At 39.3% G+C, this 25,232-nt stretch overlaps 1 protein-coding gene across 4 annotated transcripts in view; it reads left to right on the top strand.

Annotated features, from left to right (window-relative positions):
- Positions 1-10,118: 10,118 nt before the first annotated feature.
- Positions 10,119-25,232, top strand: part of ZDHHC21 (zDHHC palmitoyltransferase 21) — an 80,079-nt gene continuing 64,965 nt past the window's right edge. The window contains exons 1-3 of one of the 4 annotated variants that reach the window (XM_087444603.1): positions 10,120-10,196; positions 21,757-21,888; positions 22,415-22,474. The gene's annotated coding sequence lies outside the window, so the exon portion shown is untranslated. Of the gene's footprint in view, positions 10,197-19,393; positions 19,490-21,756; positions 21,889-22,414; positions 22,475-25,232 lie in introns of all 4 variants that reach the window. The other 3 variants (XM_087444602.1, XM_087444604.1, XM_087444601.1) reach the window with 3 other exon arrangements.

The raw sequence follows: 25,232 nt of genomic DNA, 5'->3' as shown, positions 1-25,232 counted from the left end.
CTGTCTACCAGCTAAGGAAAACACCTCTCTTTATGTCCAATATCCAAAGAACAAGAATTTCCAGTAAGCACTTTTTTATAAGTCACAATTCCATAACTAAAAGGAAACCTGTGTCCTGCCCAAACCTCAGGCAAGAAATAGATGAAAACAATGAATAGACAGGTTTCTCATCTTTGTTGTTAGTGCACTGAGTCAATTTCAACTCCTGGCACCCCTGTGTCCAGCAGAGCAGAACCCTGCCCATCTGTTTGCATCATCCTCTCACCTTGCAGCGCTGTATCAGACAATCCTCTGCTGCTATTCATAGGGTTGTCATGGCCAATTTTTTTTGCAAGTGGGTGGCCAGGTCCTTCTTCCTAGTCTGGCTTGTCTGGAAGCTCCACTGAAACCTGTCCATGATGGGTGACCCTGCTGGTATTTGAGATACTGGTGGCATAGCTTTCAGCATCACAGCAACACACAGCCCCCACAGCATGACAACTGACAGACGCGTGGTATGGTTCCCTGACAGGGAAAGGAACCTGGGCCACGGTCATGAGAGCACTGAATCTTAACCACTAGACCACCAGTCTATTGGCTAGTTCACATTTTACATCAGCTCAGATAGACACTAAAAGGATGCCCCCATCAGGAAAAATGGGATCCGTGGGATTTAATAGTGTCCTTGAACATAAAAAAAAGCAATATACTGGAGTTTTTCAGGACCATGAGAACACAGTATGAACCTATAATTGAAGGGGCTCCCAAATGTGCAGATATCACAAAAAGAGACTTTATGTCCCTCTTCTCCTGATTATTTACAAAGAAGAGTATAAGTCCCGGCATAGCTCTAAGGAAAATTGCAAAGCAGGTGGAATTTTCTTTGGGTCTTCTTTTCCTTTCTGCCTATGATCTCACTCTCGAGCTCCCTTCCCTCTCACACCTTCATGTCAGGATATTCAAATAATCTACAATTGCCCAGATTGTAGATTCATCTCTCTAGCCCATCAATGTATTCATCCAGCTAACATCTATGCTGAACCTATTAAGCGTCAGGCACTGTTCTGACTAACTGGGGTACCAAGGTGGTTACGACGGGGTCCTGCTTTGAGGAGACAGAATTTACCTGGCTGGAGAGTCTGGGTTTCATTCTACAGATGACTGCTTCTTAACTTTGGCTGTGTATTAGAATTACTTATAAGTTTTTAAAATATAGAAATTCTATTCCAATGGGTGCAGATAGGGGTTAGGGACAGCCGGCAATAGTCAATATATTTTTAAATCTCCACAAATAATTTCACCACCGGGCCAGATAATGAGGAAGTGGGAGTCACTAAAGAATTCTAATCACAGGAATTCTAAACACTTGCTCAGATTTCTTCTAGAATGAGAACATCATGTTGTTCTCCCGGCCCTCCTTGAACCTCCTATTGTTCTCCACTGAAACTCTAAGTTCTTCAAATTTCATTTCTGTGCGATTCACGAATGACTTTACTCCTGCCCAGTTAACAACATTGCATTTTTTGCCCAGAGAAAATAGAGGTGTTTAATTGAGTTGATTTTTCTCCCCCAAATAAGTTGCTGTTTTTATCACACACATATTGCACTTATTCCTCCGTTAACATTTGGCACTGTAATTCAATAACTCTCAAATATTAGTGTGCCTAAAACTTACTTCAGGTGCTCATGAGCAGTGCTGTCTTGGTTGCACGTCCAAGGAGTCTGATTCACTGGGTTAGGTGTATGCCCAGGAATCTGCATTTTCCACTTTTTCGTTATGAAGATTTTCAAACATACAAAAAAATCGAAAAAAATAGTACCAAGAATACCTCTATAGTCTCCACCTTAATTCAATAATTGTTGACATTTGGCCATATTTGCTTTATCTCTCAGTTTGTATGAATGTGTACGTATGTGTATTCACTGCATATTTTTTTTATCATTGAACCATTTGAAAGTAAATTGCAGATATCATGGCATTTCACCCTTAATACTCCAGCATGCATCTCCCAAGAATGAGGATATTCTCCTACATAATGAGGATAATGATTGTTGATGATAATATCATCATCACCTCTAGGAAAATTAACAATATTTCCAAAATATAATCTAGTCATTTGCATTCTAACCGACATTTTTTGGATCTAGTTCTTTCTGTCAAGTATAGAGGTGGAAATTTCAGACATTATGGTGCCTAATGGAGGAGATCCTTGGGGAGAAAGCAGGACTTACGAGACAACCCAAATAAGTCTCAAGTTAGCTCTGGGCAGATTTCACAGATCAGGACAGACAAATGTCCCATCTTGCCACAATGTCCATTCCACTTGACACAAAGCCCAAGAGAAGCCAGACAGGTCATACAGCTCCTAGGATGCACTCCCACACACTGGTTTTAACTCTAAGAAAGGTGAAATGTTCTTTCCTACCCTGAGAAACATCAGAGAAAATCCTCCTGCCCTAATTTTTACAATAGAATGTTGACTGATGAGTGTACAAAAAGGCATCTACAGCATTAACTACACACCTAGTTTAAGGGATAAGATTTGCTTCAGCGGAAATGATCAGTTGAATGATTCCCTGTTATGATTAAAGAGTTAAAATTGTGGCCAGCGTCATGCTTCAGGGGAGCTATAAGAAATAGGGATCACGGGAGTTGTAGTGTGTACGTCTGCACACTCTCTAATATTGTCTCCATAAAACAGCATCAGCTGCTGCTGCACACGGAGTAATTTTAACATGCTCTTTTAATATTTATAGTATGCCTGTAAAAGACTTCAGGATGGCAGTTGGTAATTCCCGTGGCAATTAATGAGTGACAGCACAATCGTGATCAGCTTGCTTCAGAAAGCTTCTCTCAGCATGCTGGTATTCACAAATCCAGGTCTGGGGATGATTCCTAGATGCAGGATTTTCTAAACCTAAGGTCGACCCCGTTTCATTATTACCTACATAGTTTTGTAGGGTCTTATCTCCAGGTTCTTCCCAAACAGCAAAAGTGGAATAGGAAAAGGTGAGTGAACAAGGAGGTTGCTTGCTAGAAGAGGTATGAGCTTGGGAGTGACTTTTTGTTTTTGTATGTCCCAGTGAAAGTTAACTCTTGACTAAGAGAGCAAAGAACAAGGATATCTGTGTGCATGTATGTGCGTGTGCATGTGTGTGGTGTGTGCATGTCTAAGTTTGGCAGGTATTGCTGTCCAAAGCAGCACAGGGATTTAATAAACCCAAGACGTGGTTGGTGCATTCTAAGTAGTTGGTCAGTCTTTGACCATTGATCCCACTGAATTCCTCAATTATGTTTGCTTGCCCCTGCTGTTCTCCATCATGGCACTCTGAGCCTGCATTGCCTATGGAATTTTCCCAGGTGTCTCTATTTGCTGTTGCACTTGCGTCAACCACATTTTTACCATCTAAGGCTGAGATTTCCTGCCAGGGCACTGCAGGGTGTCAAAAGGTGAAATATCATGTCACCTAAATTTTTTCATCTATTAGGTGTAGATACCATGAACACAAAGCAGGTTGTTAAGTTTGTATATTTGGAAACCAACAAAAGTTAATTCTCCCGAGTGTTTTAGACCCATAAGTTATAGCAGAAAATAGTATTTTTATTACCTCTGGCACCTGGTTTTCCTTTGATTATTTTATTCCCCTAGTCAACATTATGTCCCCATGAGCCATGTGGACTGTCTTCTCTCAGCCTCTTCATCTCCTTTCCTGGTGCTGAACACTCCCCTCTTTCCTTTCCCTTTTCGTGAGCTCAGCATCTCCTGTTCTTGTGTCTACATGGAGATGGAAGCCACTGAATTTTAACTCGCAGCTTCTCTCCTACCCCTTCAAAATCTCCCATCCTCTGGCTCTTTTGCTTCTGACTTTGAGAATTAAGTAACTATTTCTTCTCATACCAAAGATAACCCTCCTATTTGGACTCTTGAAACTACGGGGGCTCTTGCCCCACACTTTGTTTAAGCTCCCAGTTCTAACTTGTCTTTCTCTTCTCTATTTTTGTGATCTTGTCTTGGAGACAAACCCTGGTTTCCCCCATCTCCTTTTGCTATTTTCTTTATAATAAAATCTCTCGGTGAAAATCTCACTCAATCTCTCTCCTTCATGCAGAGGTCGGCGTCATCAAAATTGTCCTCTTTTTAATATATCCTTTACATTGAACCAGGACAGAACTTTTCATCATCTTTCTAGACCCATTTTACTGCTGTCTTGGAACTCTGTTAATCCCATTTACTTAAATTAAGCTGTTTTCTAAAAATACTACTCACAAAAATTGTTTTTAAAATCACATTTTCCTTCCGCCTTCTAGCTCCAACCACATTTCTCCAAAGGATGAGGGATGGGGGTGACCCGCACAAAGCATCACTCTCCCCCATGCTGGAAGAGTCCATGTGTGAAACTGCTGAGTCTCATTGCCGAGAATGGCAGCTATTTTATTGTGCCATCGACACAGAAAGGGAGACCTCTTTCCCGAAGAACCTTCCCTTTCTCCTGACAACAGGTGGCTTTCATTATTAAATGGGTCGTTAAAACTTAATGAGTCAAAAACTACCAGGGACAAGCCCATAGCCTGACAAAATCAGATTTACTGCCTTGCAAGGAGGGAGGGCACTTCAGATGAGTGCCACTAGACAAGAAGGAGGAGTGAGGCATCTTTTGTCAATTGGCCTCCCCTGGAAGGATTTTGAAGATGGTCTAAGGGAAGCAGGGATCAGTTTTGGATTGGTTGTTGTTTTGAGGTGGGATTAGGAAATGAGGGAATTAGTTAGGAATTGGGTACTGTCATGAGGTGAAGGTGGCTGAGCAATTGGGTATCCCTAGTAATAAATGAAAATAGCAAGCGGTCTGGGACATCACTGGTCAGTAATCACCCAAAAGAGAGGTCGTTATGGTAATTTATAACTGCTGCATGACCTTGGCACAAAGAGTGTTTTCTATTAACTTTGAAGCTGGCTTTATCTGTGTCTGTGCTCCCAGCCTGATTAGTGGCAGGGCTTCCTTTCTCTTTTCAGTCCAAGTTGATTTTCATTCTTTCAATTCCAAACAGATTTTAACTCTTTCAGCATCCTGGACTCTAAACTTACCTGATCATTCACGAGAATACATTTCCCAATGGCGCTTAAACAACTGTAAGAATCTCAGGTTCATCTTGAGTTAGCTTAATAGAAACGTCTAGAGCAACCCTAAAAAGTTGAGGCAAACCATGTGGCTTCACCAATAGGTTCCCATTTAGGATATTTAGAACTTTTCCAAATGCCCCACCACTCTGCCTTTTGATGATGCCACTGCCCTAATTGTCTTTCCAGATTAGAGCAGTCTTTACTCCAAAAGCTAATGGCTCCTCATTGGAAATAGCCTTGTACTTGAAGCTCACCATGATTTGACTCTGTTCTACATTTCCAGTCTCTTCTCTATATTGCCGTATATTTTGCATTTGAGTCATACCAGATGGACTCTTACTTTCATGTCTCCATGCTTTTGCTTGCACTTTCCCTCATCCTGGAGGGATCTTTTGTCCCAATCAAAATCCTATTCTCACTTTTGCCTGATGCAAGAACCTTTCTCCATGAAGCCACTCCTGAAGCACCCTGTTGACACCACTAGCTGCTTCTCTACCACTCTCATAGCATTTTGCCTGTAACTCTGTCTTGCACTGCTTTTGTTCTGTCTCCTAAGCACACAGCGGTTTTTTAGAGTTATCCTTGATTTTTGAAAAAAAAATTATTTTACCGATTCTCTGTGTCCTAAAGCAAATTCTTAACTTGAAGTTCATGACTGCATTGTGGTCCTCTGGAGGTATGGGAAGGTAGGGCAGCTTGTAAAACTTTATATATAAATATTTATGTACATGTTTATACAATTGCGTGTGTGTACGTGTATTTTGTTGGGAAAAGGGTCCAGAACTTTCATTGGATGCTCAAAGAGATGGGTAAGCCAAAAGGGGTTAAGAACTACTATTAGAATCTTAGACTGTTGTGGAACGGGCACTCTGCCACTCAAACAGATGGGAGAGATGACTATAAGCAACTGAGAAATCATGAATGTGCATCAAATGTGGGTGCTTAGGGCATGGTACCCAGCTGGGCAGGTGGAGAACGCTATCCACCCAAAGCTGCCAAGGGCTATTAGCCAGTCCTGATTAAACTCCACACTGCACTTGCACTGACTTTTGGAAATGGCTAAAATCCAGTCCTCCCAGTCACGGCACAGAAGCAGAGTAGTTGGCTGAGTTTATCCACATAAATGCCCTGACTGTGCCTTTGTTGAGAAGCTAAATTGGCAATGGCAGCAATGCTACTTGTCCTCGTCTACTTTTTCTATTCCCAGAAAAATATTGGTTTGATTAATAATTGTGTTTCAGTCAGTCACAGGCACGATGGAGTAGACTAGAATTCTGGAGGGAAAAAATAGTGCATGACATATATCTTCTCTCCATCCTTACAGTAAATAGAATAGCTTCTCAAAAAGATTACATGATGCCATATCTCCCTACTCTCTCATTATGACACAGATGACTAAGTATATGGGTTGCAATACAATACAGTCTCATTGTAATATTGCAATACTGTATTGCAATATGATACAATAGATGACTTGATCTTCAGTGTAAGGGACAGATAGGCCCTTGATTATACTTCTTAATTCCCCATGCTAAAAGGCTCACGATTTTGAGAATATTTTTCCTGCCACTTCTCTTCTTCCATGCCTTTCTTAGAAAATTCTCTGTGGAACTGATTTGGCTGATAAGAGACAGGTTAACTAATGAAAAAAAAGGCGTGAAAAAGGCGTACACTTCCAGTTGTCATGTGCATTCACATGTCTATCAACGAATCCTCATTTTGGCACTTGTTGAGATCATTTGCCACAAATTATTCTCTCTCATAAGGGTGTGCTAACAGAGAGCAAAATAATATGCACTTTAGGTACCTGGATTTAGGGGATAAAACTCCACATGTTTCTTCTTCCCCCAAAGTGACCAGTTATCTGTTTTCTTTCTTTCTTTTCAAACAAACCCAGCTACAAAAATCCTACTACATCAAATGCATTATGAAAATCAAAGGTAATTCTTCCAAAAGCAATTGTGACAGCCTTCCAACCTAGCTATACATGAATGGAGGAGCTTATTTCTTAATTTGAAAGGCAATAAAACTTGCATATAGTCAAATCAATCCCTATCATTGAGTTCCTTTGGGAGTAAGAGACAATATTCTAGGTCAGTAATTTTAGAACTTGAGTGTACGTTAGAATCACCTAGAAGGCTTGTTAAAACACATATTGCTGGGCTTCACTGCCAAAGTTTCTAATACAGTAGACCTGGGGTGGAGCTCGAGAATACGGATTTCTCACAAGTCCCCATGTGCTATTGATGCTGCCCGTGTGGGAACCACACTTTGATAACCACTCATGTAGGCCTTCAAGGTAATTAACTCAGAAACCAAGGCATAATACGTTTTAAAATACCTAGTAACACGAGGTAACATAAAGACCCAAAATAAGCTACAGTGTGTGTGATGTAAGTGAAGTGGTGAGAGAGAACTCTGGTCTGGCAGGATTTGAGCTGACTCCCAAGTTTGGATAGAATTAAGATCATCAGATTAAAATGTTGATAGAAACTGCATATACCATCCCTCATACACAAATGTATAAATTTTTTCATCTGCCAACTATATCTGACAGTGTTAATAGCTCCACATTTTTGTGTTTCTGTATAAGGATTTGGGAGTCTCTTGGGTCCTTTGGATGTGGGACAGGGTGTCTCCTCTGGATTATCCTTTGATTGGTTTATCCACTCTCTTTCTCCATAGAGGGGGGATCAGAAGTGGAGGTCACCACATTTTCCAGGAGGCCATAGGCTGCCTGCACATTGGGAGTAGGGTCAATGGTACAGCTCTGCGACCATGAGGGGACCTCCATCGGCCTGTTTTCCTGGCCAGCCTCTGTTGAGGGGCGGGCGTGGAGTCCATATTGACAGCAGGGGTGTCCTTTTGTTTGCTTTTCCCTTCTGTGAAACCTCTTTAAGTTAGCAGACGGTTGCTCTTCAAACAAGATGGTATCTTATGTAAAGGTGTTAATATTTGTTGAGTAATATTCAAGATATTGTACTTTTTTGTATATGAAGATTTCTTGGGATATTATGCAGATTTTTTTTTAAACCAACCACATCACTAGGAAGGGGAAGTAGCATTTGGTCTGCGCTGTTCAAATTGTCCCCCTTTCTGAAAAACTTTTTATCCAGAATGTGCTTGGTATTTTTTATTATTACTCAGTTTTGTTCTCAAAAATCATGTCACTAATTAGTCCTTCCCTAATCTCCTCATTACCTTTAATTGTAGTTCATTTGTGTCTTCCTCTCTCCTTGCCCCCTTCCTCCCTCCCTTCCTTCCTGCCCCATTCCTTCCCTCTCTCTCTCCCCTCTTTTTTTCTGTGTTATTGTTCATCACGGCATTTAATTATACCTGACATTATATTAGAAATTCATGACGCTCTTTGTTATTCTCTCCTCCAACCAATATTAAAATAAATAGGGGCAGTGACTTTTTTAATGTTTATTTCTGGATCACAGGTTCTAGTACACAGCTTGGCATGCGACAGGTGCTCTACCAATAGAGGGATCAAATAATTTTCCCTCCAAACTGGGACATCCTGAGAAATTAAAGCATTAGGTATTAATAATTACACCAGGACAACAGGAATCAAATGAGATTTATGATCCCCCTTTCTACAAATATCTGCTGAAGACAGGAATGAAGAATTTAAAAGGAAAGATACACTGATTAGTTGTGTATTTCAAATAGATTATTGTGACTAAAGTGTTATAATTGGATTACAGGGAGAATAGATTTGAAATATTAGGCAATAATTAATAATATAATTGTAGCATGCCACTGAAAATATATAATTGTATAATTGTAGCTAAGTGAATATGTTTGAAATATTTAGAAACTAAATTTTTGGAGTTTGAATAATTTATGATTTCAATAAATGTATCTGAGCACTTTGCAAAAAAAAAAAGAATTAAGATCATCAGAGAGGAAGATGGAGGGTGTTCTAGGATGGGCAGATGAACCAAGTTAGTTAGAGCTTAAGACTGGAGAGGTAGGTAGGGACCAGTTTGTGGAGGGCTTTCAATGCTGACACGTAGAGTTCAGATTTTAAGCAGCAGGTAATATTTCTTCCATCCACACATTACCTCCTGTGGCATGCAGGCACAAAGATCTAGCTCCATATTATTGCAAACATTTTAATCTTCTCAAAGTATGTACTGTTTCAGCTGAGGGAAGGACGGAGGGGAGAGGTTTTAGTATATCTCTGGGGTTTGATGAAGATACCAATTTAGACTGAGAGGTGCATTATTTGCAATGTCGAGTCAATTTATTTCTTCTAGGTTGCAGGGATGGGTAAGCTAGCAACTTTTGGATGTCTCCAGAAATACTAAGTAAGGCTTGTTCGGAAATGGATTTGAGTTGCCGACAGGAATAGGAAAAGTCTTGGATGGCTGGGGCAACTTTGGCTTTTGTCCCACAGAGGGTCTGAAGCGGGCAAGACCATTCACTAGAGGCCAGTGCTTTTCAATTTTTAAGGTGCACACAGTAGGAATCAGGTGGAGATCTTGTTAAAATACAGATACTGCTTCAGCAGGCCTGAGATTGTGCATTTCTAAGTTCCCAGAGGATGCTGATGCCGGGAACTGCATTTTGAAGTTAAGGTACCACGGACATCCAGAACGTGTTGGTCATCTCCCCGGAAGGAAGGAGGGTAAATGCAATGCTTAAAGGAAAGCCCCTCTGCAGGTCCCCCGGAGAGGGAGGACGGAGAGGGTGTGGGGCAAAGAGAAGGACGGCCTGGGCAGAGGTGGGCAGGCGGCAGCCGCGGAGGGCCAGGTGCGTCAGGTACGGAGCGTTCGGGTGACGGCGGTCCGGCGGGGCGCGCGGCCGGTCTCCTCCCGCCCTGGGCGCGATTTCCGGTTTTCCGGCCCTCGGCGGCTCCCATCGCGGCTCCGGGCGCGAGCGGAGACGGCGACGCCGGCCGCGGGTGGCTCCAGCGCGCGGGCGGATACCCACCCCGCGGGCCCTGGCGCTCGGGCTCCCGGAAGCGGAAGGGGAGCGCGGCCCGCCCGGGCGGCGGCGGCGGCGCTGGAGGAGGAGGAGGAGGAGGAGGGGGAAGAGCCGCTGGCGCCGCGAGAGCAGCGGCGGCGAGAGGCGAGCCCGCCGGCGCCGGTGAGTGTGTGCAGGCGCGGGGGTCCCGCGGCCGCCCCCCGGCCCCCGCCCCGCCGGGCCCGCCGCTGCTCCCCGGCGCCCGGCCGCCTCACCTGGCCGCGCGCCCGCCCCGCACCTGCCCTCGGCCCGCTCGGAACCCCGCGCGTTCTCGGTGGCCGGCTCGCCCCCGGCCTGGCCTTTCTCGGAGCATCTTCAGATGCTGCAGCCGCCCGCCGGCCGCCCCTCCCGTATCTGGGGGTGGGTGGGTTCTTGCTCTAGTCGGGATGATTTGTGGTAGTTTTTATTAATTTATGAAATCTGGCGCTGAGTTTCTCGCCTGTGAACTACAGTTTCCCTCTCTGTAGCCCCGCCCGGAGGCCTGCGCAGGGATCTCGCATTTATCTCTGCGATCGTTGCCTTTCATTCATTTCCACGTCGGTGGTGTGAGGCTGCAGAGGATGAGCAGGACGCCAAATAGTTTGCTCCCTTATAGACCTTCTGCCTCCCTCTCCCAGATCCAAGAGTGATTTTGAGAAAATGGCTTAGAGATGGCAGCAGTTTGCACTTGTTACCGTTCACTGTAATAGGTGGCTGGATTTTAACTGGAGAGGCCATTTAAAGTTGTGGTCCTTTTCAACCTATATTTGGGTCACATTTTAAGACCCCTTGTGAGTCAGTGGAGGATGTCTGGATCTCTAGGGCTGAGAGAACCTGACCGGTTATTACTTGAAAATATTGTCATGTAGCAGTCCATAAAAGTACAAGAAGAAAAAAAAAATCAAGGTCATGTGGGCGGGTAATAAATCATAGTGTAAAGTTACAGTCTAAAATAAAGATGACTAAGGATAATTAAGTGCAAGTTAAAGAGATGTGGCAGATGATCCTGGACCTAGTATAATATGTGTACTTAAAAAAATTTACCACCTTCCTTGCTGTAACAACAACAAAAAATAATAATAGTTACCTTTTGATGACTGCTTAGTATGTGCCATCCCTGGACTAAAAGGCTTTTGGTGTAATATCTTGTTAAATCCTTCCAACTCTTTAGATTTTATTTATTTTGAAGACAAAATCCAGAGAGGTGGTTTATTTTGCCTTAGTTGTGCCACGTCTTAATGGCAAAAAGATTTTTGAAGAAGAGGTGAGGTGAGAGGTCAATCGAAAGAAAGAACCAAATGAGATGTGATGTTGTGGAAGAAAAACTAGACTCTAGTCCCATTGCTGTCACAATCTGGCTGTGGGGTCATGGGTCAGTCAGTGACCCGTGCTGTGTCTCATCTGTGCTACTAGGGAGTCAGGCTGTATTCTTTAAGGCTTACTTTAGCTGTTCCATGCTTGCTTGGCATATGCTATGTTTGGAAATAATTTAAGACCCTTTAACATGTTAAGTACATTTAAAACACCTGAAGACGTATTAGTACAATTATATCAAAATATAACTCAAAAATGTATAATTCCATGCTTTTGGAATAGAATTTGGTCTAGGACTATTCCAGAATTCCTCATTTTGGATGTAAAACAATAGGATTATATTAGGTCCCTTTAAACTGTTGTGATTTCTGTTAAACTTAACATACTTTAGAAGTTGTAGTTGGAATAAATGAAATAGAGCATATTTTAAATAAAATGGCGATAACTGTCACATTGCCTATCTCTGCGGTGTTTTATAGAAATAAAAGAAATTTAAGCATTTTTGTGTGTGCGTGTGAGGAAGATCAGCCCTGGGCTAACATCTGCCAATCCTCCTCTTTTTGCTGAGGAAAACTGGCCCTGAGCTAACATCCGTGCCCATCTTCCTCCACTTTATGTGGGATGCTGCCACAGCATGGCCTGGCAAGTGGTGTATTGGTGCGCACCCAGGATCCGAACCACGGGCCGCCAGCAGCGGCGCAGAGCGCGTGCACTTAACTGCTGCACCACTGGGCCGGCCCCGAAATTTAAGCATTTTCAAATGTGTGCATGTAACCATTAGCTTAACAGGTAGGTCTTAAAACATGAAAAAGTAATCAGTAAAGCATAAAATTTTTACTTCTTGTTTGCCCGGGGCCTGATTTCTTTAATTCATAGGGACTGATTTAGAACCTGTGGAAAAGCATGTGGATAACATAATGCCATGTATTAGTGAAGAAACAAATTGAGAAGTCTAGTAATGTCTCCATGGAGCTTTTTTTCTGGAATTGTAATTGAGTCCATAAAATCTTTTTCAGCTTAGAAAGCTACATAGTGGTGGTGTCGGTACTAGCAGGAGTAACAGGGAGAGCAGAGGAAAAGCTATTTTTATTACTAGAAAGTGTTCCCTAAGCTCAGTTTTACTTTCATATTAAAGAATGGAGACATTTTATATTGCTTTAGTAAAACATTAGGGCTCAGATTTGACTTTGCAAATGCACTAAATATAAATGGCCTTTTAGCATCTAGTAGAATAATTGGTGCATCATACCTCTTATTAAAGTTGTAAACTATTTGAAATTGATGAAAGATATAGGTGAAAGACAAGAATAAATGGAAACACGCCAGTCATTTTTATTGTCAGACTAGTGATTTTTTTGGTTAAGAATCCTTGGTAAATTGAGTTAGCCTAGTTTAAGAAGCACATCTTCATAGACGTGAAGTAGCACTGCTCTCATTGGTAGCTGCCTTATCAAAAGTACCTTAGTGTGATGGTAGTTTATTTACTTATTTCCCTCTTTTGATGTACCGTGGGCAAAAATTTGACATTTTTTGTTTGTCTTCTGCCTTTCAGGCCCCCTCTTTCCCTGTGCTTTTCCTCTAAGGTAGACTAACCTTCTCCATTTAAGAGGCCTAATAGGTCTCTGCCATCTTCATGTATCTCTTGCCACTTCCACAAAAGGGCAGGTTAGGTAAAAATTAGTATTTTACCACTCACTCATTAATTTTATTTTAATTCTAACTTAACATGCTCAAGTGTGATCTCAATCACGCTTCTGATTTCAAGCCTTTTGTTGTAATGATGGAATGAAGAACTTGTTTACCTGCTGCATGATTTCAGCTTCAGCAAGCAACAAAGGAGAGATTTCTTTTAGTGTTATTCTTAAATCATGCCTGCTTTGATAAAGCCTAGTGTGAAGGAAATAGTCCTTTTGTTTTTTTCAATCTTTCTTGGTGCAGTGGGTACTAGAGGTAAGTAGCTGGCTTCCCTTCTCTCTTGGAAGAACATGCCTGGTTCACGCCTAGGAAATGCAAGAGCCTCTTCATTTCTGGCTTTTACTGTCTCTGAAGGTTCTTCCTTGTGCTGTTTTCGGAGCAAATGTTATCTGTTGCCTTCTGTCCCTACCTTACATTTAACTCCAGTTCTTCTCTTGCCTTTTCTATCCTTTTTCCCACAGCCCTACCTTCCTAAGTGAAGAGTCCCATATGGACATTCTGTACTGATGGAAACAATATTTGGTAGTCTTTAATTCATATCATCCCACACCTTCCAAGTTATTTGTACCTTTTGTTAGGAGATTCTGATGAAGTGTGTCACTGTAGTGCAATTTTTTTTTATTATTGATGTTTTAATAGTTTATAGCATTGTGAAGTTTTTGGTTGTACATTTTTGTTTGTCCATCACCATATATATGTCTCCCTTCACCCCTTGTGCCCACCCCCTGTCCCCCGTACCCCTGGTAACCACAATACAGTTTTCTCTGTCCATGTGTTGGTTTATATTCCACATATGAGTGAGATCATACAGTGTTTGTGTTTCTCTTTCTGGCTTATTTCACTTAACATAATACCCTCCAGGTCCTCCATGTTGTTGCAAATGGGCCAATTTTGTCTTTTTTATGGCTGAGTAGTATTCCATTGTGTGTGTGTGTGTGTGTGTGTGTGTGTGTGTGTGTGTGTATATATATATATATATATATATATATATACACATCTTGATCCAATCATCAGTCGAGGGACACTTGGGTTGCTTCCACTTCTTGGCTGTAGTGAATAATGCTGCAGTGAACACAGGGGTGCATAAGCTTCTTTCGATTGTTGATTTCGGATTCATTGGATAGATTCCCAGTAATGGGATAGTTGGATCATAGGGTATTTCTGTTTTTAATTTTTTGAGGAATCTCCATACTGTTTTCCATGGAGGCTGTGTAGTGCAATATTTTAAATAGAGGTATGAATTTACATTTATTTTTCCCCTCTGAGGCAGGTACACAAAAGAACAATGGCTTATGTTCAGTTTTACCAAGAATGTAGTGATTTAAAGCCTTGTTTTGGGAAGTGGATTCTTGAAAAAATGGATGGCGCGAGTATGTTATACTTTGACTCTTTGCCCACGTTCACAGTCTTCCTGAAGAACTCAGCAGTTGAGTCAGAATTCCCAACTTTAATTGTGCATTCTACATCAGCTTCTGAAATCAGGTCCTGATTCTGTCCTGTGCTTCGTTCCTTCACTCACCAGTCCTTCTTATACTTGAAAGGGATTTAGTTCACAGGCTTTTAGTTCAATCTATTTTAGATCAAAACTCTATTTTTGGTGTTCTGCTTGAAGAGAACTCATGCCAACATGTGAGAATACAACCTCCCTACATGCTTATAGTGTGATACTAGCCGAAAGACTGTTCTAGCTGTTTCTCATCTCTGACGAGTCCTTCTCAGACTTGAGTGTTAGAGAAAGTAGATAGCTGGGATTAAATTGTATCACTACCTTAATCGTGGGAACCCAGAAACATTGTTTCATTCCGGACTTTTTAAGACGAGAAGTAAAACAGTTTTGGTCTCCCTTCCTCTCCCCTCCCCCACTCCCCTTTAAAGTTACTGTTTTTGGAGGTGCCTGTCATTTGCTGGGCCATTTCTCATCGAAGCGTGACAACAACCTTGTGAGTTGATATTTTTGTCACAATTTTACAGATGGTTAAACTGAAGCTTGAAAAGAAACTGAAGCTTGGAGAGCTAATAAGAGGCTGCGTCATGATTTGAATTGTTGTCTTTTTAATATCTGTACAAGATTAATGTCCTACGCTATTGAAATAAACTGAATACATATGTGATATTTAAAAAATTGAATTACCTCATTGACTAATTGTTACAGACCGCTATAGCCTGATATTTCAGGTAGAATTATTTAACTTGACCAATTTTCAGAGTAGATAAAATCAGAAGTTAAATAGCTGTATAAATAAAGTATATAGTTGTAACTTTATTTTTTTAAATTCGTTTTAAGCAGTAATTATAAGGTTTAAGTTTTATATATTTGTATATTAATCGTTTTCTATTGGCCCTGTGGGGGAAAAAAAATTTTTTTTTGGTTTGCCTTGTAATTTTTTTTTTCACTTTTTTAAAAAAATTTTTATTTATTGCAGTAACATTGGTTTATAACATTGTATAAATTTCAGGTGTACATCATTATACTTCTATTTCTGCATAGATTACACCATGTTCACCACCCAAATACTAATTACAACCCATCACCACACACGTGCCGAATTATCCCATTCGCCCTCCTCGCTCCCCCCTTCCCCTCTGGTAACCACCAATCCAATCTCTGTCTCTATGTGTTTGTTTGTTGTTGTTATTATCTACTACTTAATGAGGGAAATCATACGGTATTTGACCTTCTCCCTCTGGCTTATTTCACTTTGCATAATACCCTCAATGTCCATCCATGTTGTCACAAATGGCTGGATTTCATCGTTTCTTATGGCTGAGTAGTATTCCATTGTGTGTATATATCACATCTTCTTTATCCATTTGTCCCTTGATGGGCACTTAGGTTGCTTCCAAGTCTTGGCTATCGTGAATAACACTGCAGTGAACACAGGGGTGCATGTATCTTTACGCATTGGTGTTTTCAAGTTCTTTGGGTAAATACCCAGCAGTGGAATAGCTGGATCATATGGTAGTTCTATCCGTAATTTTTTGAGGAATCTCCATACTGTTTTCCATAGTGGCTGCACCAATTTGCCCTCCCACCAGCAGTGTATGAGAGTTCCCTTCTCTCCACATCCTCTCCAACACATGTTGTTTCCTGTCTTGTTAATTATAGCCATTCTGATGGGTGTGAGGTGATACCTCATTGTAGTTTTGGTTTGCATTTCTCTGATAGTTAATGATTTTGAACATCTTTTCATGTGTCTGTTGGCCATCTGTATATCTTCTTTGGAGAAATGTCTGTTCAGGTCTTTTGCCCATTTTTTAATTGGGTTGTTAGGTTTTTTGTTGTTGAGATGCATGAGTTCTTTATATATTTTGGAGATTAAGCCCTTATCAGATATATGGTTTGCAAATATCTTCTCCCAATTGTTAGGTTGTCTTTTCGTTTTGTTGATGGTTTCCTTTGCTGTGCAGAAGCTTTTTAGTTTGATGTAGTCCCATTTGTTTATTTATTCTATTGTTTCTCTTGCCCAGTCAGACATGGTACTTGAAAAGATGTTGCTAAGACCCATGTCGAAGAGCGTACTGCCTGTGTTTTCTTCTAGAAGTTTCATAGTTTCAGGTCTTACATTCAAGTCTTTAATCCATTTTGAGTTAATTTTTGTGTATGGTGTAAGGTAAAGGTCTACTTTCATTTTTTTGCATGTGGCTGTCCAGTTTTCCCAACACCATTTGTTGAAGAGACTTTCTTTCCTCCATTGTATGTTCTTGGCTCCTTTGTCAAAGATTAGCTGTCCATAGATGTGTGGGTTTATTTCTGGGCTTTTGATTCTATTCCATTGATCTGTGTGTCTGTTTTTGTGCCAGTACCATGCTGTTTTGGTTACTATAGCTTTGTAGTATATTTTGAAATCAGGGAGTGTGATACCTCCAGCTTTGTTCTTTTTTCTCAGGATTCCTTTAGCTCTTCAGGGTCTTTTGTTGTTCCATATAAATTTTAGGATTCTTTGTTCTATTTCTGTGAAAAATGTTGTTGGAACTTTGATAGGGATTGCATTGAATCTATAGATTGCTTCAGGAAGTATGGACATCTTAACTATGTTAATTCTTCCAATCCAAGAGCATGGAATATCTTTCCATTTCTTTGTGTCTCCTTCAATTTCTTTCAGCAATGTTTTATAGTTTTCAATGTACAGCTCTTTCACCTCTTTGGTTAAGTTTATTCCTAGGTATTTTATTCTTTTTGTTGCAATTCTAAATGGAATTGTATTCTTAAATTCTCTTTCTGCTACTTCGTTGTTAGTGTATAGAAATGCAACTGATTTTTGTATGTTGATTTTGTATCCTGCAACTTTACCGTATTCATTTATTACTTCTAAAAGTTTTTTTGTGGATTCTTTAGGGTTTTCTATATGTAAAATCATGTCATCTGCAAATAGTGACAGTTTCACTTCTTCCTTTCCAATTTGGATTCCTTTTATTTCTTTTTCTTGCCTGATTGCTCTGGCTAGGACTTCCAATACTATGTTAAATAGGAGTGGTGACAGTGGGCATCCTTGTCTGGTTCCTGTTCTTAGAGGGATATCTTTCAGTTTTTCACCATTGAGGATGATATTAGCTGTGGGTTTGTCATATATGGCCTTTATTTTGTTCAGGTACTTTCCTTCTATACCCATTTTATTCAGAGTTTTTATCATAAATGGATGCTGTATCTTGTCAAATGCTTTCTCTGCATCTGTTGAGATGATCATGTGATTTTTATTCTTCATTTTATTAATGTGGTGTATTAGGTTGATTGATTTGTGAATGTTGAACCATCCCTGCATATCTGGAATAAATCCCACTTGATCATGGTGTATGATCTTTTTAATGTATTGTTGTATTTGATTTGCTAGTATTTTGTTGAGGATTTTTGCGTCAATGTTCATCAGTGATATTGGCCTCTAATTTTCTTTTTTTGTGTTGTCCTTGTCTGGTTTTGGTATCAGGGTAATGTCGGCTTTGTAAAATGAGTTAGGGAGCTTCCCCCGCTCCTCAATTTTTTGGAAGAGTTTGAGAAGGATAGCTGTTAAGTCTTCTTTGAATGTTTGGTAGAATTCACCAGGGAAGCCATCTGGTCCTGGACTTTTATTTTTGGGGAGGTTTTTGATTACTGTTTTGATCTCCTTACTGGTGATTGGTCTATTCAAATTCTCTATTTCTTCTTGATCCAGTTTTGGAAGGTTGTATGATTCTGAGATTTTATCCATTTCTTCCAGATTGTCGAATTGGTTGGCATATAGCTTTTCATAGTATTCTCTTATAATCTTTTGTATTTCTGAGGTGTCTGTTGTAATTTCTCCTCTTTCATTTCTGATTTTACTTATTTGTGCCTTCTCTCTTTTTTTCTTGGTGAGTCTAGCTAAAGGTTTGTCAATTTTGTTGATCTTTTCAAAGAACCAGCTCTTGGTTTTATTATTTTTTTCTTTTGTTTTTTTGTCCTTTTTTTCATTTATTTCTCTTCTGATTTTTATTATTTCCCTTCTTCTACTGATTTTGGGCTTTGTTTGTTCTTCTTTTTCCACTTCCTTTAGGTGCATTGTTAGATTGTTTATTTGAGATTTTTCTTGTTTGTTGAGATAGGCCTGTATTGCTATAAACTTCCCTCTTAGAACCGCTTTTGCTGTATCCCATAAATTCTGGCACGTTGTATTTTCATTTTCACTTGTCTCCAGGTATTTTTTGATTTCTCCTTTGATTTCTTCGTTGACCCAATCGTTGTTCAGTAGCATTTTGTTTAATCTCCATGTATTTGTGGCTTTTCTGATTTTCTTCCTATAGTTGATTTCTAGTTTCATACCGTTGTGGTCAGAAAAGATGCTTGGTATTATTTCAATCTTCTTAAATTTATGGAGACTTGTTTTGTGGTCTAATATGTGATCAATCCTGGAGAATGTTCCATGTGCATTTGAAAAGAACATGTATTCTTCGGTTTTTGGATGGAATGCTCTGTATATATCTACTAGGTCCATCTGTTCTAGTGTGTCATTTAAGGCCAATGTTTCCTTATTGATCTTCTGTTTGGATGATCTATCCGTTGGTGTAAGTGGAGTGTTAACGTCCCCTACTGTTATTGTGTTACTGTCTATTTCTGTTTTTATGTCTGTTAATAATTGCTTTATATATTTAGGTGCACCTACATTGGCTGGGTAGATATTTACAAGTGTTATATCCTTTTGTTGGATTGGTCTCTTGATCATTATGTAATGCCGCCTTGTAACTTGTTGATTGTATTCTTTTAAACATAGCAGTGTTAAAAATAGTTAATGACATTTTATAGTTATGAAACTTTGGGATATTCTTCCTTATCCCATAATTTCTTGCATTTTTAAGCCCTGTGTTGTTTTTATACCACATAGGTAATATTTCATTCCACAATGGTGGTGATGTTGTTGAACTAGATGAAATGTTCATCTCATTCTGGATGCTATGGCTGCAGTGTAGCTCTAAAAACAGTAAGTGTAAAGTAGGATTTTTCCTTGATTTTCAGCCAGTGAGTGACTGGGGTTTGACTCATGGATTGTTGACCTGTGCTATTACCTAATAATGTTCCCAACAGAAACTACTGTTTTGCTAAAACATTAGGAAGCCACCAGAGTCGTAGCCTTAGCAGCATTATTGACTTTGGCTATGTTTCAGAACATTTGTTGTACCACATTTAATTCTGATTGAGGTTTTTTTCTAGAAGAAGATGAATCTTTCATTTGCCATTAGATTAGCAGCTCCTTTACTTTGTCAATTCCATATTTTGTCCTAAGAAGCAAAGGAGCAGCCAAGGAGACCACTTTAAATTAGCTTGGAAAGTTAGAGTAGAAACAAATTACATTTGACAATCCTGACAATCATGGACCATAGAAAAATTGACCCTGGGAGAAAATATAGTTTTATTTAAAAAGTCTGTAAAGGGAATGAAAATGTAATGGTAATGATTTTGATGTATTTTTCGCATCTTCAGTATGTAATAGTTTCCTGTTGCTATGGTAAGCAGTATGCTTAACAAACTCATAACTTATCCTTTATTTCCTGTCTTGGAGAAGGATACAACGTAGTCCCCAAGCCAAAAACTTGAGAGCCATCCTAGAATCTGCCCTTTGCTTCCAGTTGATCACCAAGTCCTATCAGTTTTACTCATCAAGTACTTAACCTGCCCTTTTCCAGCGTGCCTCCTGTCTAAAGTATTCCTTCCTCACCCTTTCCCCTCCCCATTCCCCTTATAAGTTGCTACTTTTGGGATACTTGTTATGTGTCCTCATTTCTCATCCGGGTGACCAGTAAGTCTAGCTTATTTCATGTAGTCAGTCTTGGAACTTGATCCATCCACCCAAGTCCATTCTTCAGAGTGTTGCTGTTCTTTCCAAATGCAGATTTCATCACGGCATTCTTCTGCCTAAAATCCTTCAATGGTTTCCCACTGTTCAAGGTGAAGTCCAAACTCATTGGCATGGTTTAACAGTGTTTTTCACTCTATGATCATTCTCTAATTGTGGGTCATGAAATCAGTTTAGTAGGCTGTGAGCAGCATTATATATTTTTATTAAAGTGAAATAGAATAAACTAGAATAACAGTATCAGAGTGCATCACATTTAGTAAGGGTAAATATCATTTCATTAAACTTTTTCAGTTTCGTATTTAATATATACTCATATATTGCTCATATATCTCATGTATTTCTGTGTGTACTGGTAATGTTATGAAATATATTTCTTAGGGTTGATTGTGGTCAAAGGTTAGACATGTTTTCCCCTGTTCCATATGCAATGACTCCAGTCATTTCTGTTTACTTAGATTTCCTCTGCCTGCTTTTATACCTTTTCTTATTCTGCTCCCTTGTTCAGGAGAGCCTCTGTTCTTCATCTAGCTAACTCACAGATTTCACTCTCTCCAGAAATCTTTTCCTGACGGCAACTTACCATAAGAAATACATTTTTTACTGCAACCTAGTACATACATAAATAATTCACATAACTGAAAAAAGTTCCATGAACCAATATCCTTTCTGTATGAGACAGATTCTTGCCTCCTTGCCCTCATTCTTGTCTTACATGGTATTGATCTTGTCTGTTTACTAGTCTGTGTCTATTGAGGATAGGGCCCACCTCTTTTTTATCTATACCTAGTGCCGAGGCATAGGATGTAGTCAATAGATGTTGATTGACTTCATGAAATAGTGAATCGGTATATGTTCTCTAGAACTCTTTACACTATTGCTGTTTAAGCTTGAACTGTAGAAACTAACTTATGATTGATTCTCTTAATGGTTTCATTACAGGAGGATAACTTTTTTCCTTAAAACATTTTAAACTAAAACTTGCTTCTATTTTAAATTCTTTATCTTATATTTATCAATTGTGATTAGGTCTTCTAGCCTCACACCTTGATAGATATTACATTGCGTTTTGTCACATCACTGACCTCAGAATCTATTGTCGTTTTGTGATTTGTGGTCAGGAAGTTTGATGAGGCCCAAATGCTGGACACATAATGCTAACTTGATTTTATGGAAACTGGGTGGTTTCAAAAGAGAGAACTTTCCTGTGTAATGGTAATCAAATGCAGATTTTGGGGGGATGGAGTGGGATATGAAAGTACAGAATTGGGTAGAGCTGAATCATCTTATTTCTGAATTTAAACTTTTGTAGTTGACATTTTCACAGTTAGAATATTCAGCTGCTTACAGTTTTTATCTTTGTGACGAATCATTATTTGTTAAACCGTTAATAGATTCTCATGGAGAACTGTTATTGAGAAGAGATCCATTTGTTGGGATGTAATAAAAAAAAGAATGAATCAAGATAAAACCTCTAAATGCAAGTACCAGAAAAATTACAACACATCTCAGTGAATTTGCAAGTGGTAAGTCTGCATTAATTTTACATGGGAATATGTTTCTGACTTATGTGACATAGTATCCTTAAAGTCTTATGTTTAGATGCATTTAACAATTGCTCATTTGCAAAAGAATAATTGTAGTTACTTTATGTTTACTTAAAATTTTTCATATTAAATTTTAAACATTTTCTTAAATAAGGGTTTTTCCATAGAGAAAAATAATTTATAAGTAATATGAGTTTCAGAAACATCTTTCTGAATTATAAATCTTATATGGCTTTACAGCTGATGTTTCTGCACTGCATTTTAACAAATATTAATTTTCAAAGCATTTAGTATAAGGATAATACATAATGATAAAGAAAGGCTTAAATTAAACATTTTGTTTGTAAGGTTCTAGTGCCTAATCAGCCCCCTTAGGCTACCTTTATTTTTCAGTCGGTTGAAAGGAATTTAGAAGTACATATGTTTATTAATAAACTTAAAAGAACATATAAATACGTACATAAAATGTGAAAGCCTTTCTTCTCACTACTCTTTCCTTCCTCAGCCCAGTGATAGCCACTGTTAACAGTTTGGTGGATGTGTTTTCTTCCATACCTTTTCTCCTGTACGTATACAGAAGTTACTTATATGTATATTTCTTTCTAACAGAAAAAGAATCATGTTATACAAACTTTTCTATAACTTGCTTTCTCCTCCAACGTGATATTATGGAAAATTGTAAACAGAAGAGTTGAAAGAATTTTATAGTGTGACGTCTGAATTCCTACCACCTAGATTCTACAACTGATGTTTTACTGAACTTCATTACCTCCTCATCCATCTCTCTGTCCATCCATCAATCCACTTTTTTTTTTTGGATCTATTTCAAAGTAAATTGCAGACATCAGTACAAGCAGTACACTTCCTCTCTCCTCTCCCCAGTACTTGAGGATACTTGTCATTAACTAGGCTTCAATATTGGTTTACAGGGCTTTTTAAAGGTTAATTTACATATCATGAAACTCATCAATCTTAAGTATACGTTTGCCAAGTTTTGACAAATTCATAATCTGTGTATCTCAAACTCAAGGTAAAGCTCTTTATCAGCACCTCAGAAAGTTCCCTTATGCCCTTTCCTAGTCTATCTTTATCCTCCCCTCCTCGAAACCAGTGTTAAAGATTTTTCCCCCCACTGTAGATTTTGCCTATGTAATTTGCTTTTTTCACTCAGCACTGTGTGTGGGTAGCCATATGCAGGTTTAGATCTACCTCCTTTTTTCCCTTCTTTTTTTTTCTTTTAAAGTTGCAGTGGCTTGGAAATAGTCTATACTATGGATATGTTATACTTTATTTGATCGTTCCCCTTTCTCTACGTGGACATTTAGGTTGTGCTGTATTTTTTTTTTTTTTTTGATGTAAAGTTTTTTTTTTTTTTTGAGGAAGATTGGCCCTGAGCTAACGTCTGTTGCCGATCTTCCTCCTTTTTTCCTTTTTTCTGCCCAAAGCCCCAGTAGATAGTTGCATGTCATAGTTGTACATCCTTCTAGTTGCTCTATGTGGGACGCCGCCTTAGCATGGCTTGATGAGTGGTGTGTAGGTCCATGCCCAGGATCTGAACCAGTGAACCCTGGGCTGCCAAATTGGAGCGCACGAACTTAACCACTATGCCACTGGGCTGGTCCCTAGGTTGTGCCGTATTTTTGTGATTACAAAAAAGTGCTGTGTGGAACATCCTTGTATGTATAGACACCTGTACACACTAATGAGCACTTTTGTAGGTATTACTAGAAATAAAACTGCTGGGTCAAAGAGTTTGACATTTTAATAGATATTGCCAAATTGGCCTGCAGAGATGGGGGTATCAGTTTCATGCATACCAGTAATGTAGGAGAGTGTCCTTTTCCCTGTGCCCTCTCAACATTGGGTATCTTCTGTCTTTCTAAAATTTTGTCAATACAAAGGATGAAAAATATACCTCATTATTTCACATTTTCCTAATCATTAGCCGTTGAATTTTTTTCTTTTGTGAATTGACTCCCTAAGTATTTAATTTGTATGCCACTTATCAGTCATATGTTATATTAATTTTTTCCAGGGTTGCTTTGTCTTTTAACATTGTTTTTGGCTTCAGAAATTTTAATCTTTATGTGGTCAGACTTGGCTTATGGTTCTTGTTTGTGAAGGCCTTTCTCATTCCAAGACTATAAAACCACTTGCTGTTTTCTTCTACTGGTTTTGCTTTTTTTTGAAGTTAGAAGAGAAAGAAAAATTACTGTGAACTGAGGTGCCAGGAAAAATTTTATATGGAGAGTGAGATTCAAATTGACCTTGGAGTATGAGTTGAATTTAAATAGAGTAAGCAAAATTGTAGGGACATTTCAGACAGGAGAAATGGAAGAGGGAATATATTTTTCACATTCATGGAGCAGGAATAAGACCACTGGCTGAGGTGGAGCCTCATAGAAAACTGTAAGTTTAGAGATATACATGTGGCTAGATTTCTTGCTAATTATTTTGGCTGACTTTTATCATTTTCTAAAATCTGCACTCTGATGTTACAGTTTTCTGTCACTTTCTTTTCTTTTTTTTTTTTTTAAGATTTTATTTATTTATTTTTTCCCCCCAAAACCCCAGTAGATAGTTGTATGTCATAGCTACACATCCTTCTAGTTGCTGTATGTGGGACTCGGCCTCAGGATGGACGGAGAAGTGGTGCCTCGGTGTGCGCCCAGGATCCGAACCTGGGCCACGAGCATTGCAGCGCACGCACTTATCTACCAAGCCACAGGGCCGGCCCGTATCACTTTCTTTTCATAGTGACTTGAGTTTCTTCCTGAGGAAAATATATGGTGAAATTTAGTTGCCTGAAAGGGCGAAAAAAGGAAAGGTGGATTCCTACCAGAATAGTTTGAACATTGTAAATATTTACATAGTCTGGTTTATTAGAATTGAATTATAATTTCTTTAAAAAAAAAAAGTCTGTGCTGTGGTAATTTGCATCATTAATGAAGTTAGTCACAGCACTCAAGTATAGTTACCAAATAGCAATCTTAAAAAATGTTGAAGTACCAGTATGTCCACTAGTTGCTTCAAAGTTTGAGTCATGAGCTCACCATTTAATATACAGATTAATATGTTGGAATCTCTAGCTAATGAAAGTATTTTACAAATGCCACCCTTAAGACCGAGTAGCAGCATTGCGTTCAGCTGGGTTGTTGCTCAGGACGTGTAATAGTTTCTGTTCAGCCATAAGCCACACCTGGTAGATATTACCAAGTGGAGCAATCTTGCAACTCGACCAGTTACATGTTTCAGGTTGTAATCTGATTTGGAGCTCTTGGAAGACTACTGTTTTCTTTTCTACAATCCAATTGTAAGGATTA

The sequence above is a fragment of the Ceratotherium simum genome, chromosome 20 (genome assembly GCF_057802395.1).
Source record: "Ceratotherium simum simum isolate JZ-2026a chromosome 20, ASM5780239v1, whole genome shotgun sequence".
NCBI lineage: Eukaryota > Metazoa > Chordata > Mammalia > Perissodactyla > Rhinocerotidae > Ceratotherium > Ceratotherium simum.
The sequence above is the reverse complement of the archived record's forward strand: the minus strand, read 5'-3'. Positions and strand labels throughout refer to the sequence as shown.